Raw genomic sequence first — 14,540 nt, 5'->3', positions numbered from 1 at the left:
GATCAGGAGTTGGAGACCAGCCTGGCCAACATGGTGAAACCCCATCTCTACTAAAAATACAAAAAATTAGAAGGCGTGGTGTTGCACACCTGTAGTCCCAGCTACTCGGGAGGCTGAGGCAGAAGAATCACTTGAACCTGGGAGGCAGAAGTTGCAGTGAGCCAAGACTGCACCACTGCACTCCAGCCTGGGTGACAGAGTAAGACTCCGTCTCAAAAAAAAAAAAAAAAAAAAAAAAAATTGCTACACATTGTGACAGAGTTAAAAAAAGAAACTACAGGCCGGGCGCGGTGGCTCAAGCCTGTAATCCCAGCACTTTGGGAGGCCGAGACGGGCGGATCACAAGGTCAGGAGATCGAGACCATCCTGGCTAACACGGCGAAACCCCGTCTCTACTAAAAACACAAAAAATTAGCCGGGCGAGGTGGCGGCACCTGTGGTCCCAGCTACTCGGGAGGCTGAGGCAGGAGAATGGCGGGAACCCGGGAGGCGGAGCTTGCAGTGAGCTGAGATCTGGCCACTGCACTCCAGCCTGGGCGACAGAGCGAGACTCCGTCTCAAAAAAAAAAAAAAAAAAAGAAACTACAACTAGAAAATGGGAGAAGAAGAGAAAGCAAGAGAGAATGGTAGAAGCAGTTCCACTGCTATGTACACTATAGGTGAGTTTAAGGGATACTGGCAGGAAAAAAAACAGATACACCAGATATTAAGAGGTTAAACAAATCAACACAGGGTGCTAAGACAACTGGATATCCACAAGCAAAAGGTTAAAGCTTGGCCCTACCTCACACCATATACAAAAATTAACTCAAAATGGATTAAGGACCTAAATGTAAGTGCTAAATCTACAAAACTTAGAAAAAAACATAAAAATAATCTGTGTGGTCTTGGATCAGGAAATGATTTTTAAGTTAGGACATCAAAAACAAAGCAACATTATTTCCAATTGCTGCTACAAAAAAAATCAAAACAAAACGAAAAACAAAGCAACAAAAGAAAAAATAGATAAAACTGGGCACCATCAAAATAACAAGTGTTTCAGGGATGTAGAAATATTGGAACCCTCATACATTCCTGGTAGAAATGTAAAATAGAGAAGCCACTTGGAAAAGTTTGGCAGTTCCCCCACAAGTTAAACATAGAGTTACTATATGACTCAACTATTCCACTCCTAGATAGGTACCCAGGAGAAATGAAAACATGTCTACACAAAACTTGTACACAAATATCCATAGGAACATTTTTCATAATAGCCAAAAGGTGGAAACAACCCAAATGTGCAAGATGAATGAATGAATATAATGTAGTATTAATATACCCATACAATGGAATATGTATCATTTGACCATAAAAGGGAATTAAGTACCAATACATGCTACAACATAGACAAACCTGGAAAACATTATGCTAAGCGAAAGAAGCCAGTCACAAAAGACCACTATTATATGATTCCCTTTATGTGAAATGTCCAGAATAAGCAAATCCATAGAAACAAAAAGTAGACTAGTGGTTGCCTGGGTGGAAGAAGGGGTTGGGGGGATGAGAAATGATGGCTAATGGGCACAGAGTTTCTTTTTGGGATGAAGACAATGTTCTAAAATTAGACTGTGGTGATGGTTGCACACTCTACGAATATACTGAAAAACACTGAATTGTACACTTTAAATGGGTAAATTGTGTTATGTTAATTCTATCTCAACAAAGCTGTTACAGAAAAAAAAATCAACTGACAGAGATTCCACACTAAATGTGAATTCAGCATTTACAAATGCAAAGAATAAAAATTCCCCAGGAAAGCCTTTGCAACAAAGAAGCCTCAGGCTGGGCGTGGTGGCTCATGCCTGTAATCCTAACACTTTGGCAGGCAGATCGCTTGAGCCCAGAAGTTAGAGACCAGCCTGGGCAACACAGTGAAACCTCCTCTCTCCAACAACAACAAACAAACAGACAAACAAACAAAAAGCCACACTCCCATCACAGAAACGCACCAAGTCAGAGCCCACAGAAAAAGAGCACAATCAGTAGAATAGTGAGAAGGGGAAGGTAGACCTGAAGAGACCATCATGGATTATTATTCTGGCCACGGTGGATAGCTGTTATCTGTTATTGCCAGTTCTTCAGTAAGGAGGAGCACGAAGTAGATACAGAATACCACAGTTGCCTATCATTATCTTACTTGGATCACATAGATGCAATTTCACACACACACGCACGCATGCACACATACACGCATGCACACATGCACAGATAAATAAGCAAACAAAGGAGTGAGGGCATTTTAAAAGGTGTAAGTACAAAGGTAAATGATTAGAACAAAAATGCAAACCTTCCTAAATAACCCCCCCACACACACCCTAAGTTTTGTAATAAAAGAGCAAAATATCTACTTCTCATAGAGAAATGGCAAAGATAACAAATACACATAATTATAAAATATTATGATGGATTTGAGGTCAAATTTTTCAGTCCTAACAATAAATGTGAGCGGGTTTAATCCACCTATTACAATAAAAATTTTCAATTTGACTAACAAAAGAAACCTCAACGACTTTTACAACACAAAAGACACATCTAAACCAAGGTGATTCCCTTTTTTTTTTTTCTTTTTTGAGACAGAGGCTCTCTCTGTTGCCCTGCAGCAGCACGATCTCTGCTCACTGCAACCTCCACCTCCGAGTTCAAGCAATTCCCGTGCTTGAACTGGTTCTACAGGTGTGCACCACCATGCCCAGCTAAATTTTTTTGTATTTTTGGTGGAGACAGGGTTTCGCCATGTTGGCCAAGCTGATCTCGAACTCCTGACCTCAGGTGATCCGCCTGCCTTGGCCTCCTGAAGTGCTGGGATTACAGGCGTGAGCCACAACACCCAGCCTCAAAGTGATTCTGAACGGTTAAAAATAAAAGGTTAGGCCAGGTATGGTGGCTCACGCCTATAGCCCCAGCACTTTGGGAGGCCAAGGCAGGCGGGCGGATCACCGGAAGTCAGGAGTTCAAGACCAGCTTGGCCAACAAGGCAAAACCCCGTCTCTACTAAAAATACAAAAAAATTAGCTGGGCATGGTGGCTCATGCCTGTAATCCCAGCACTTTGGGAGGTCAAGGTGGGTGGATCACTTGAGGTCAGAAGACCAGCCTGGCAAACATGGCAAAACCCTGTCTCCACTAAAAATATTAAAAAATGTAGCTGGACACGGCGGCACGCACCTACAGTCCCAGCTACTCGGGAGGCTGAGGCAGGAGAATCACTTGAATCCAGGAGGCGGAGCTTAAGTAAGCCAAGATCACGCCACTGCACTCCAGCCTGGGCGACAGAGTGAGACCCGGTCTCTAAATAAATAAGTAAATAAATAAATGGCTGGAAAAAGTACATGAGGCAAATGGAAATAAAAAGAGAGTAGGTCGCCAGGCAAGGTGGCTCATGCTTGTAATCCCAGCACTTTGGGAGGCCGAGGCGGGTGTATAGCGGAGTCAGGAAATCGAGACCATCCTGGCTAGCACGGTGAGACCCAGTCTCTACTAAAAATACGAAAAAAAAAAAAAAAGCAAAATTAGCCAGGCATAGTAGTGGGCGTCTGTAGTCCCAGCTACTCGATAGGCTGAGGCAGGAGAATCACTTGAACCCGGGAGGCAGAAGTTGCAGTGAGCCAAGATCGCCCCACTGTACTCCAGCCTGGGCAACAGTGTGAGACTCCATCACAAAAAAAAAAAACAAAAAAGACTGGGGATGGCAATCCTGGTCTCAGGCAAAGCAGAATCCATGTCCTAAAGCATTAGCTGTGACACAAAAAGATATTTTTTAATCCTAAAAGCCTTACCCCACAATGAAGATATAACATATAAATATATGTATTTATATAAACATAATACAGCAATCACCTTCATGAGACAAAAACTATAAGAGATGCAAGAAGGCACTGGAAACACACTAATAATAGGAGACTGTAATACACCATTCTTTGTACAAGACAGATTAGGTGAACCAAAAATAAGGAGACCTAAGATCTAAACAACATACTCAATAGAGTAACTCCTAGGGTTGTTTATCAAACTCTACACTCTGATACTAATGAATACAGTTTCTTCTCAACTGCTCACACCACATTCATCAAAATAATCATATATTAGGTCACGAAGAAAAAATATTTCCCCTTCAATAAAGTGGAAATACCACAAACAATATGTCTGATTATAATGCAATAAAACTAGAATTTATGAACAAAAATTTAAAAAACAGAAAGGCTTTTCCATCTAGAAATTTAATAGCCTACTATTAAGCAACTCCTGGGTATTCTAGAACTAAAATTATACTTTTTTTTTTTTTTTGAGACAGAGTTTCACTCTTGTTGCCCAGGCTGGAGTGCAATGGCACAATCCCAGCTCACTGCAACCTCCGCCTCCCAGGTTCAAGTGATTCTCCTGCCTCAGCCTCCTAAGTAGCTGGGATTATAGGCATGAGCCAACATGCCCAGCTAATTTTGTATTTTTTTAGTAGAGACAAGGTTTCTCCATGTTGGTCAGGCTGGTCTTAAACTCCCGACCTCAGGTGATCTGCCCACATTGGCCTCCCAAGGTGCTGGGATTACAGGCGTGAGCCCAGCCAAAATTATACATTTTTAAAGAAATAATGACACTGAAAACACTACATATCAGAATCTTTTTTATTTTATTTACTTCTTTATTTTTTTTAAGGCTAGTCAAGTGAAGTAGCGGGAATGAAGAAGGAACAAAGAAATCTGTAACTGGTTGTCATCAGTTAGTTGTAAATACCACTGCACTTGAACCAGCCTACAAATCCAATTTTATAGCATGCATTTAAAGCAGTAATCAGAGGAAAATTCATTGCACTAAACACACTTATCAGTAAAAATGAAAGAATAAAAATAAATTTTATTCCAAGGTCAAAAAACACTTAAAAATAGGCTTGGCACAGTGGGCTTACACCTGTAATCCCACCGCTTTGGGAGGCTAAGGTGGGAGGATCTCTTGATGCCAAGAGTTTGAGACTAGCCTGGGAAACATAATAAGACCTGTCTCTACAAAAAAATAATTTAAAAAAAAATAGTTAGGCATGGTAGCACATGCCTGTAGTCCTAGCTTCTCGGGAGGCTGAGGCAGGGGGATTGCTAAAGCCCAGGAATCCAAGACTACAGTGAGCTATGATCGACCACTGCACCCCAGCCAGGGTGACAGAGTGAGACCCTGCCTCAAAAAATATATAAATAAATAAACTTTAAAAATAACAAAATAAACCAAAAGAAAGGACATGGAAGGAAATAATAAAGATGAAAGTAGCCCACGCACAGTGGCTCATGCCTGTAATGCCAGCACTTTGGGAGACCGAGGCAGGAGGATTATTTGAGGCCAGGAGTTCAAGGCCAGCCTGGGCAACAGAGGGAGACCTTGTCTCTACAAAAAAAAAAAAAAATCAAAATTAGCCAAGCGTGGTGGTGTACCACTGTAGTCCCAGCTACTTGGGAGGCTGAGGTGGGAGGATTGCTTGAGCCCAGGAGGTAGAGGCTACAGTGAGCTGAGACAATGCCACTAACTGCACGTCAGCCTGAGTGACAGAGTGAGACCCTGTGTCAGGAAAAAACAAACAAAAAAAGATGAAAGTAGAAGAAAAGAATGAGGGAAAAAATAGAAAAATAGATGTAATTACTAACTCAAAATTCTGTATTTTTGAAAAAAATAACAAAATAAAATAGATAAACCATTAGATAACTTAAGGAAAAAAGGGAAAAAGCACAAAAACACAAAATGAGAAAGGGCATGGAGGAAATAAGACGAAAAAATTTAAAAATAATAAAGGATGTCTTTGTAGACCTCTACCAAATAAATTTGAAAACCCAGATGAAAGGGATAATTTGCTAGAAAAGCACAGATCACTAAAATTTTATCCATTAGAGTTAGAAAGTTTAAATAGACCAATTTCCACAGAAAAAAAAATTGAGAAAGTTATAAAGGAAATATCACATGAAAAAGCGTCAGGCCCAGATGGTTTCACAGGGAATTCTACCAAATCTTCAAACACGAGATAGCCTCAATGCTCTATAAATTATTCCAGAGACAGCACAAGAAGGATCAAGCCTGCAGGAAAATCAACCTTTGGAGGAAGATGAACCAGCAAAGGAGAAGCTGAGAAGGAACTTCCCGGGAAGAAGAAGGGAACCTTGGAATACAGAATCTCAGAAACAAAAGAAGGACGTTTCCAAAATGGGGACTTTCATGGTAAATACTGCAGAGAGATCAAATAAAATAATGAAAATTGTTGACATATGTCTTGAGGGCTGAGTGGAAGGTCAGGAAACTGAGAAAGCCAATTATTAACAACTCTTTCAAACAGTCCAGCTGGGAAGGGAAGGGGAGGAGAGAAACTAGGTAGCGGCAGGGTGATTAGAGGTCTAGGAATGAGGTTTTAAAATGGGAGAAACTTGAGTCAGTTTCTTTTTTTTTCTTTTTCTTGAGTCCAGGTCTCGCTCCGTAACCCAGGCTGGTGTGCAGTAGTGCAATCATAGCTCACTGCAGCCTTGAACTCCTGGGCTCAAGTGATCCTCTCACTTATGCATACCCCATACCCAGCTAATTTTTAAAACATTTCTTTGTAGAGACAGGGTCTTGCTATGTTGCCAGGGCTGGTCTCAAACTCCCGGCCTCAGGTGATCCTCCCAGTTCAGCCTCCCAAAATGCTGGGAGTATAAGTATGAACCACCATGCCCAGCCAGTACATTTATTCTTAGTAAGGAGAGACTATTTGCCTGGCATTAGGGATGTAAAGTAGAATGACAGTCATAGCAGAGACGAGTCCAAGTCCAATTAGTTCAATGTTTCCTTTGATTCCTTAATATTAACTCCAAATAATGTGGTAAATTTTTCCCAATATTCCATATTTACATATTACCTTCTTCATTGGTCCAAACTGAATTTATTTCTTTATTTAGAGACAAAGTCTTGCTCTGTAACCCAGGCTGGAGTGCAGGGGCAAGATCTCAACTCACTGCAACCTCCGCCTCCTGGGTTCAAGCAATTCTCATGCCTCAGCCTCCCGAGTAGCTGGGATTACAGGCATGTGCCACCACGTCCGGCTACTTTTTGTATTTTTAGCAGAGACAGGGTTTCACCATATTGGCCAGGCTGGTTTCAAACTCCTGACCTCAGGTGATCCGCCCGCCTTGGCATCCCAAAGTGCTGGGATTACAGGCATGAGTCACTGCACCCCGCACTCAAACTGAATTTTTATCAGTGGTCACATTCTATGTTACTTTATCAAACACGACTAAGTACCAGTGACTGCTAGGGGGTAGAAATACAAAGTTAGAAGAGACCTAGTTCTTTTCCTGGGGAAGTGAAGTCTCTAGTGAGTAAGAATGATGACATGAGTGCCAGCAGTTCCTGGTTTACTAAGTGTTGCACACGTACTATGTCATGTAATCCTCACAACAAACACATGAGGAAGCTGGAATTACCTGCATTTCATGAGTGAATAAAGCCAGCCTCAAAAAAGTTAACTGATCTGCTCCAGGTGGAGGACCTGAAAGTAGAACGCAGGTTCTTGCACTATAATACTAACACTTCCTCACCTTGCAACTCCTACCGTCAGAAAGATGACCCTGCGGAGACTGGCCGGTCACTTGCTCAGGTGCTTGGTCAGCAGAATTGGGCTTTAGCATACTTGAGAATAGTTGACATCAGGCATCACATCTAAAATTGCCATCTAAATTTGGAAAGCAGCTTTTATGCCCTCTGCTGCCCGGATAATGTAGCCTGCAGGGCACAAAGACCATGTTTTATTTATCATGAGCCCAAGTACTGTGTTTTATTTAGCATTATACCTGTCCCTCTCCGCTTTATATAGTGCTTTTAAATATTTGCTCCTTCAACATTTGTGCAGATTCATTCACTCACCTAATTTCAGAACCCTGATAAAGTTTTGAATATAATCTAGGGCAGCAGTTAAAAGAAAAACAACAACAAAAAAAACCTTCAAATTTAAGGAGTGTAAGAGTATAGGGGCAAAGGGTATTACAGAATAGCCTTTTGAATTAAGGTATTTACTTTAAAAAATGTATGAACCTCAAGATGCTTCTGTGCTCTGAAATTTTTACCAGATGGTAATAACATGGCTGGGTGCAGTGGCTCATGCCTGTAACCCCAGCACTTTGCAAGGCCAAGGCAGGAGAATGGCTTGAGCTCAGGAGTTTGAGACCAGCCTAGGCAACATAGTGAGACACTGTCTCTATTTAAAAATAAAAAATTAAAAATAATTTTTTAAAATACCAACAAGACAAAGTTTGTCTAAATGTACTTTCCAGAAATGTCTCATTTGACCCTTAAAACTATCCTTAAGAAAGGTAAGGCAAATGTATTATAACCCCTAGTGCATCGTTGCGGGAAGAGTACCTTAGAAAAGTTCAGTGACTTGTTCAAGATAATCAGATATACTGGATTTCAAGGGCATCCTAACTTTAAATCTCTTGTTTGCTCTATTAAGCCTTTGCTTCACCTAGATAACCTTTCTTTACCAAAATAGTAAAGGTGCAATAAAAGATGAGAAGCTGAAGTGCTATCAACAAATAAGAAAAAAGTGATGACTAGAGAGGGGTACTTGTACTTGGTTGAAGAGTACAAGTATGGCTCAAAAGTATTCCTACAGAAATCCCTTTAAATGTTGCCTTTTGCTAGGGTGTGGGTAAGGACACTCACAGATTGTTGGTAGGAGTGTAAAACAGCATATCCTTTCCAGAGGGAACTTGAGCAATTCACATTGAAAAAAAAAAAACCCTTATGTGCATACTCTGCCCAACAATTCTATCATCTAGGAATGTACACTTAGAAAGTAATCATGGGCCAGGCGCGGTGGCTCACACCTGTAATACCAGCACTTTGGGAGGCCGAGGCAGGCACATCGCCGGAGGTCAGGAGTTCGAGACCAGCCTGGCAAATATGGTGAAACCCCATCTCTACTAAACATACAAAAATTAGCCGGGCATGGTGGCACATGCCTGTAGTCCCAGCTACTCAGGAGGCTGAGACAGGGGAATCGCTTGAACCTGGGAGGTGGAGGTTGCAGTGAGCTGAGATCGCGCCACTGCACTCCAGCCTGGGCGACAGAGTGAGACTCAAAAGTAATCATAGATATGCAGACTTTACATTTACCCAACAATGTATTTTAATAGAGAAGAACTGAGAATGACCAATGAAATAAATTACAATATTACAGCCATGTAATGCCATGCTATCTTAGTCAGAAAAAGATAATTACAAAAGAGAATTCACTTTAGAAAAACCCATGTCTTAAGCTCTGCATAGAAAAAGACTGGAGGTGTATAACCACACTCACAATGGTTACTTGGAATGGTGAAACCATATTCACCACGGTTATTTGGAATTTGGAATAGTGAAACAATGTACCTTCATTGTGATTCCTATCTTAGAAATGTGTATAAATGGCTAAAGGTTCCTATATATTAAAATGTTTTTAATAAGACGTTTTAAAGGTTTCTTGGGGGTGACTGAAACAGCTGTGATTTCAAAATAAAATTTTAGTAGCCATTTAAAACAACATTAAAAATAAAACATTGCTATACCATTACCATTAAAATACCAACGAAAAATAAAGCCCTCGTTATGAATCCACAGCAAAACCTTTTCTTTTCAAATTCTTGTCTGTCGTTCCGACCTGTTCACATTCAGAAAAATGCTAAAAAGACTGCTTGGCCAGGAGCCTAAAGCGGCCTTCCTGATTTCTACCTACAGTTTGTAATTTGTTCCAGGAAAAAAAAAAAAAAAAAAAAAAGGCAATCACCTAATAGGCAGTTCGAAAAGCACCCGGGTAGGAAAATATTTACGGGGTAGGTTTCTCTCCCATTTCTTTCCCTCGAGACCTACCAACAGGACAGTCCTGACAGTGACTGGCCCAGTTTCCCAATACAACCTAGAGAAGCACAGGAGATGCGCCAATTTTCAGTAGACGTTTCTAAAACGACAAGTTTTACTTTACAATGCAGGATAATGAGCAGCCTTCACTACTCATTCTCGACGTTGACAGAGGAAGATGCCGCTGCGCGGCAGGAGCGCCTCACCAGGACAAAGCGGGGTGCGGGGGGGTCCTCGGCTCAGGCCCCGCAGGCGACGCGTCCAGGGCCGCCTCGAGAACAAGGGCACCGTCCCCGGACACCGCCTCCCCGGCCCCCGCCCTTTTGACAGATGCAGGGAACCGCGGGGACCGCAACCTGCCCGACGACGGCAGAGGATCAGGGTCGCGGCAGCAGGTGCCCGGGTCGCCGCGCCTGTCGAGGGACCTCAGGGGCGCCGGGCAGCTGTCCCCTGGAAACCGGAGACGGGTCGCCTCGCCCGAGGGAAGGCGCTGACCGAGGGACCTACGGGGCGCAGAGGAGTTGTCCCCAGGGAACCCGAGTCGGACCGCCGCATCCTCCCCGCTGCCCCATCCGCCACCCCGAGAACCGCCCCTCCTGGGTGGCGGACACGCCCTCCCTGCGGGCCCAGGCCTCGTCGCCCCGCCCCCCCCAGAGCCGCTCACCCGGCCGGGAAGTCCCCGCCGCTGCCGCCGCCGCCGCCGCCGCCGCCGCCGGCCCCTCGGGCCTCGCCCCTCACTCTGCCGCCGCCTCCCACAGCAGCGGCACCCCAACCGCCTCTGCCGGGTCGTGGGACCCGGAACCACTTCCTTCCGGAACCGCCTCGCCCCGCCCCCGCCCTGGCCCCGCCCACTATTCGCGGCCTCGCGCTGAGCCCGTTCTCCAGCCGACCCCTATCCTCTACTCTCCCGGCGAGGGTGCCCCGCCCGGGCTTCTCGGGCCAGAGCGCTGCGCCCCCTGCCGGCCGTTCCCACCGCTGCCGCTCTGTCCAGGGCGCCTGCGCCCTCTGCCACCCGCCTGCCGGGTCTGGCTAGAGCGCCTGCGCCCTCTGCCGCCCTCCTGCCGGAAAGGAGGGGACTTAATGGGCGTTCCAGGTCCAGGGATCCTGGGGGTTAAGGCCCAGGGATTGGAGGTCACCCCTCAGTCACGGACAGAACTTGATCCCGTGAGCCTTCTAGCTTTGTGCAGATCTCTAACCATTCACCTACCCTCTATCCATTTCCCACGCCTCAAATTAAGCATATTCCCGGAAAACAAAGCCTCCCCGCTGAACTTCCCAAATGGTCGGATGGTACCAGCATCTATCCATCATGCAACTCAAAGGATTGCCTCATCTCTGTCTACTCGCTTGGTTTCTCCCCTCCCGCAGTCCATGCACCAGCCTCAAAGATAGCGTGACTTCTTCACTCTTGAAGCTTTCTGCTTGACACTGATATTCTTTCTTCCCCTTGTGAAATAGCTCTTTCAGGCTCTATGCCATCTGGTAGTAACACCTTTTGCCCTCCCTTGTCACTGTCACCTACTGACTGCCTGGCATTAGTTTTCCTCTCCATCTGATTTACTGCCATCTTCCCAATGAATCCAACATCCACAACCCAGCCTGGTTTCCTTCAGTTCCTCAACGCGGATGACCATTACTTCTACTTTGTTCACCCACAGTCTAGAAAATCTAGACATTCATCACTTGATACTGCTCCATCTCTAAAACCTTACATGTTGAAATCCCACTACCCAACTTAAACCCGTGGCCTTTGACTACAACCACTTTTTAATTTTTACTTATTTATTTATTTATTTTGAGACAGAATCTCTGTCGCCTAGGCTGGAGTGCAGTGGTGTGATCTCGGCTCACTGCAACCTCTGCCTCCCGGGTTCAAGTGATTCTCCTGCCTCAGCCTCCTGAGTAGCTGGGATTACAGGCTGTGCCACCATGTCCAGCTAATTTGTGTGTGTGTGTGTGTGTGTATTTTTAGTAGAGACAGGGTTTCCCCATGTTGGCCAGGCTAGTCTTGAACTCCTGACCTCAGGTGATCATCCTGCCTCAGTCTCCCAGGGTGCTGAGATTACAGGCATGAGCCACCACGCACGGCCTATTTATTTATTTAGAGATGGAGTCTGACTCTTGTCGCCCAGGCTAGAGTGCAGTGGTGCAATCTCGGCTCACTGCAACCTCTGCCTCCCGGGTTCAAGTGATCCTCCTGCCTCAGCCTCCTGAGTAGCTGGGATTAGAGGTGTGCACCACCATGCCCGGCTAATTTTTGTATTTTTAGTAGAGATGGGATTTCGCCATGTTGGCCAGGCTGGTCTCGAACTCCTGACCTCAAGTGATCCGCCTGTCTCAGCCTCCCAAAGTGCTGGAATGACAGGCATGAGGCATGAGCCACTGCGCCCGGCCTTTTTTTTTCTTTTTTAAGAGTCAGGGTCTCACTTGGTCGTAGGCCTGGCTGGAGTGCAGTGGCATAATCATAGCTCACTGTAACCTCAAACTCCTGAGCTCAAGTGATACTCCTGCCTCAGCCTCCCGAGTAGCTTGTGCAACAGACGTGCACCACCATGCCCAGCTAATTAAAAAAAAAAAAAATTTTTTTTTGTAAAGATGGTTTCGCTATGTTGCCCAGGCTGTTCTGGAACTTCTAGGCTCAAGCGATCCTGCTGCCTCGGCCTCCCTAAGTGTTGGGATTACAGGCATGAGCCACTGTGCCCAGCCTTCAACCACTCTTGTAAGCAGAGCCCCCTGCCTTGCCCTTTGACTTGTCCTAACATTAAACTACCACTTAAAACTCCAGTCTGCATTTTCCATTCCTACATCTGCATTTCCAAACACTGCTTGGGTGGGGAGAAAGCCACACAACTATCAAAGAATGATGTCACTACAAATGTATGGATGCCCACCACAGTGGAGAGCCTGGTCCTCTTAGTAATCATTTTATATGACCATTTTATGTGATCTCTCTTTTTTCCAATAATTGCTGTTACAAATCCTTTTACCACTCTTTTTAAGCCTTTTATCAATGATCATTTTCCTTTCTTCATATATGACTTTGCTTTCTGTTTGGCAGAGAACATTCTTTCGAACAGCATACAAACTTTTTCATTATCTATTCCCTAGCCTCTCTTCCCCTTGTGCACAATGCTCTGGTCATACTGAAGTTTTTGCAATTTAAGAATAAATAATGCTTTTTCTTTCTGGTTAAGAGGTGTGAGTCCTTTTTTACCTGCATATATATGGCTTCAATTCAGAAACGTTTTCTTCCATTCTATCTTCAAGAATTGTTTCTGCTCCATTAGCTCTAATCTCTCTTTTAGGAAGAGCAATCAGCTGTATTAGTTCTCTGTTTTTATTATTATTATTATTATTATTGGTTGAGATGGAATCTCTCTCTTGTCGCCCAGGCTGGAGTGCAGTGGTGCGATCGTGGGTCACTGCAACCTCCGCCTCCCGGGTTCAAGCAATTCTCCTGCCTCAGCCACCTGAGTAGCTGGGATTACAGGCCCCCGCCACCATGCCCGGCTACTTTTTGTATTTTTAGTGGAAACGAGCTTTCACCATTTGGGCCAGGCTGGTATCGAACTCGTGACCTCAAGTGATCTACCTGCCTCGACCTCCCAAAGTGTTGGGATTACAAGCATGAGCCACCACACTGGCCTGTTTTATCATTTTCGTCTTTCATCCATTTCCAGCATTTCCAGTAGACCTCAAGTTTGCTTTATTGATACTGATACAGCTTTCTAAAGCATTATTTCTGTCTCTATTTTGACTCAAACTTTATTATTGAGATTTTTGTTTCTTTGTATTCTCCCCCGCCCGGTTCTCTGTTGTTACTCTAGTAATCTCTGTCTCACCCTTTCATTTCCTTACGAATTTCTGTTCTGATTTTATAGAAAGCCTATCATATTTCAAAAGGATGCTAAACTGGTTGTGAAATTTTTCTTTCAGATTCTGCAGATAATCCTTTTCAAAAGTATGCTCCTTTGGGACAGGTGCGGTGGCTCATGCCTGTAATCCCAGCACTTTGGGAGGTCAAGGCGGGCGGATCACTTGAAGTCAGGAGTTCGAGACCAGCCTGGCCAACATGGGGAAACCCCCATCTCTACTAAAAGTACAAAAATTAGCCGGGCGTGGTGGCACATGTCTGTAGTCCCAGCTACTCAGGAGGCTGAGGCAGGAGAATCGCTTGAACCTGGGAGGTGGAGGTTGCAGTCAGCCAAGATTGCACCACTGCACTCCAGCCTAAGTGACAGAGCCACGCTACGTCTCAAAAAAAAATTAAAAAAGAAATGTGCTAGAAATGTGCTCTTTTTTCTCTTCCATTCCCATGGTTTCTGTGTCTTCATTATATATAAATATAAATATACAAACACACAAACTTATTTTTATAAATAAAAAACATATATGCACATATATACATACATATACATATATGCACACAGATATATATGTATGTGTGTATATATATTTGTGTATGTGTATATATGTGTGTGTATATGTGTGTGTGTGTGTGTATATATATATATTTCTTTTGACTCCTCTTTGAACAAGGTGGTCTTTTTCCAGACTCACCATTGTCAACAGACAGCACAAGTAGATGGTCCTCGGCCTTATATGCTGTCTACTCGTGTGGAAAGAGAGGTTAAACAGTTTGCACATAGTCCTTGGTGTCTATATGAA

General features: G+C 44.1%; 1 protein-coding gene across 8 annotated transcripts in view; it reads right to left on the bottom strand.

Moving 5' to 3' along the window:
- BCLAF3 (BCLAF1 and THRAP3 family member 3) overlaps positions 1-10,675 on the bottom strand; it is a 73,741-nt gene extending 63,066 nt beyond the window's left edge. For 5 of the 8 annotated variants that reach the window (XR_011618242.1, XM_071088693.1, XM_011735311.3 and 2 more), the window contains exons 1-2: positions 10,537-10,647; positions 7,577-7,760 (exon numbers count right to left, since the gene is read on the bottom strand). The gene's annotated coding sequence lies outside the window, so the exon portion shown is untranslated. Of the gene's footprint in view, positions 1-7,576; positions 8,209-10,536 lie in introns of those variants that run through there. The other 3 variants (XM_011735308.2, XM_071088694.1, XM_011735306.3) reach the window with 2 other exon arrangements.
- Between the last annotated feature and the right edge of the window lie 3,865 nt (positions 10,676-14,540).

Source organism: Macaca nemestrina, chromosome X (assembly GCF_043159975.1).
Source record: "Macaca nemestrina isolate mMacNem1 chromosome X, mMacNem.hap1, whole genome shotgun sequence".
In the NCBI taxonomy this organism is placed as follows: Eukaryota; Metazoa; Chordata; class Mammalia; order Primates; family Cercopithecidae; genus Macaca; species Macaca nemestrina.
Note: the sequence above shows the minus strand (reverse complement) of the source record. Positions and strands in the feature narration are given on the sequence as shown.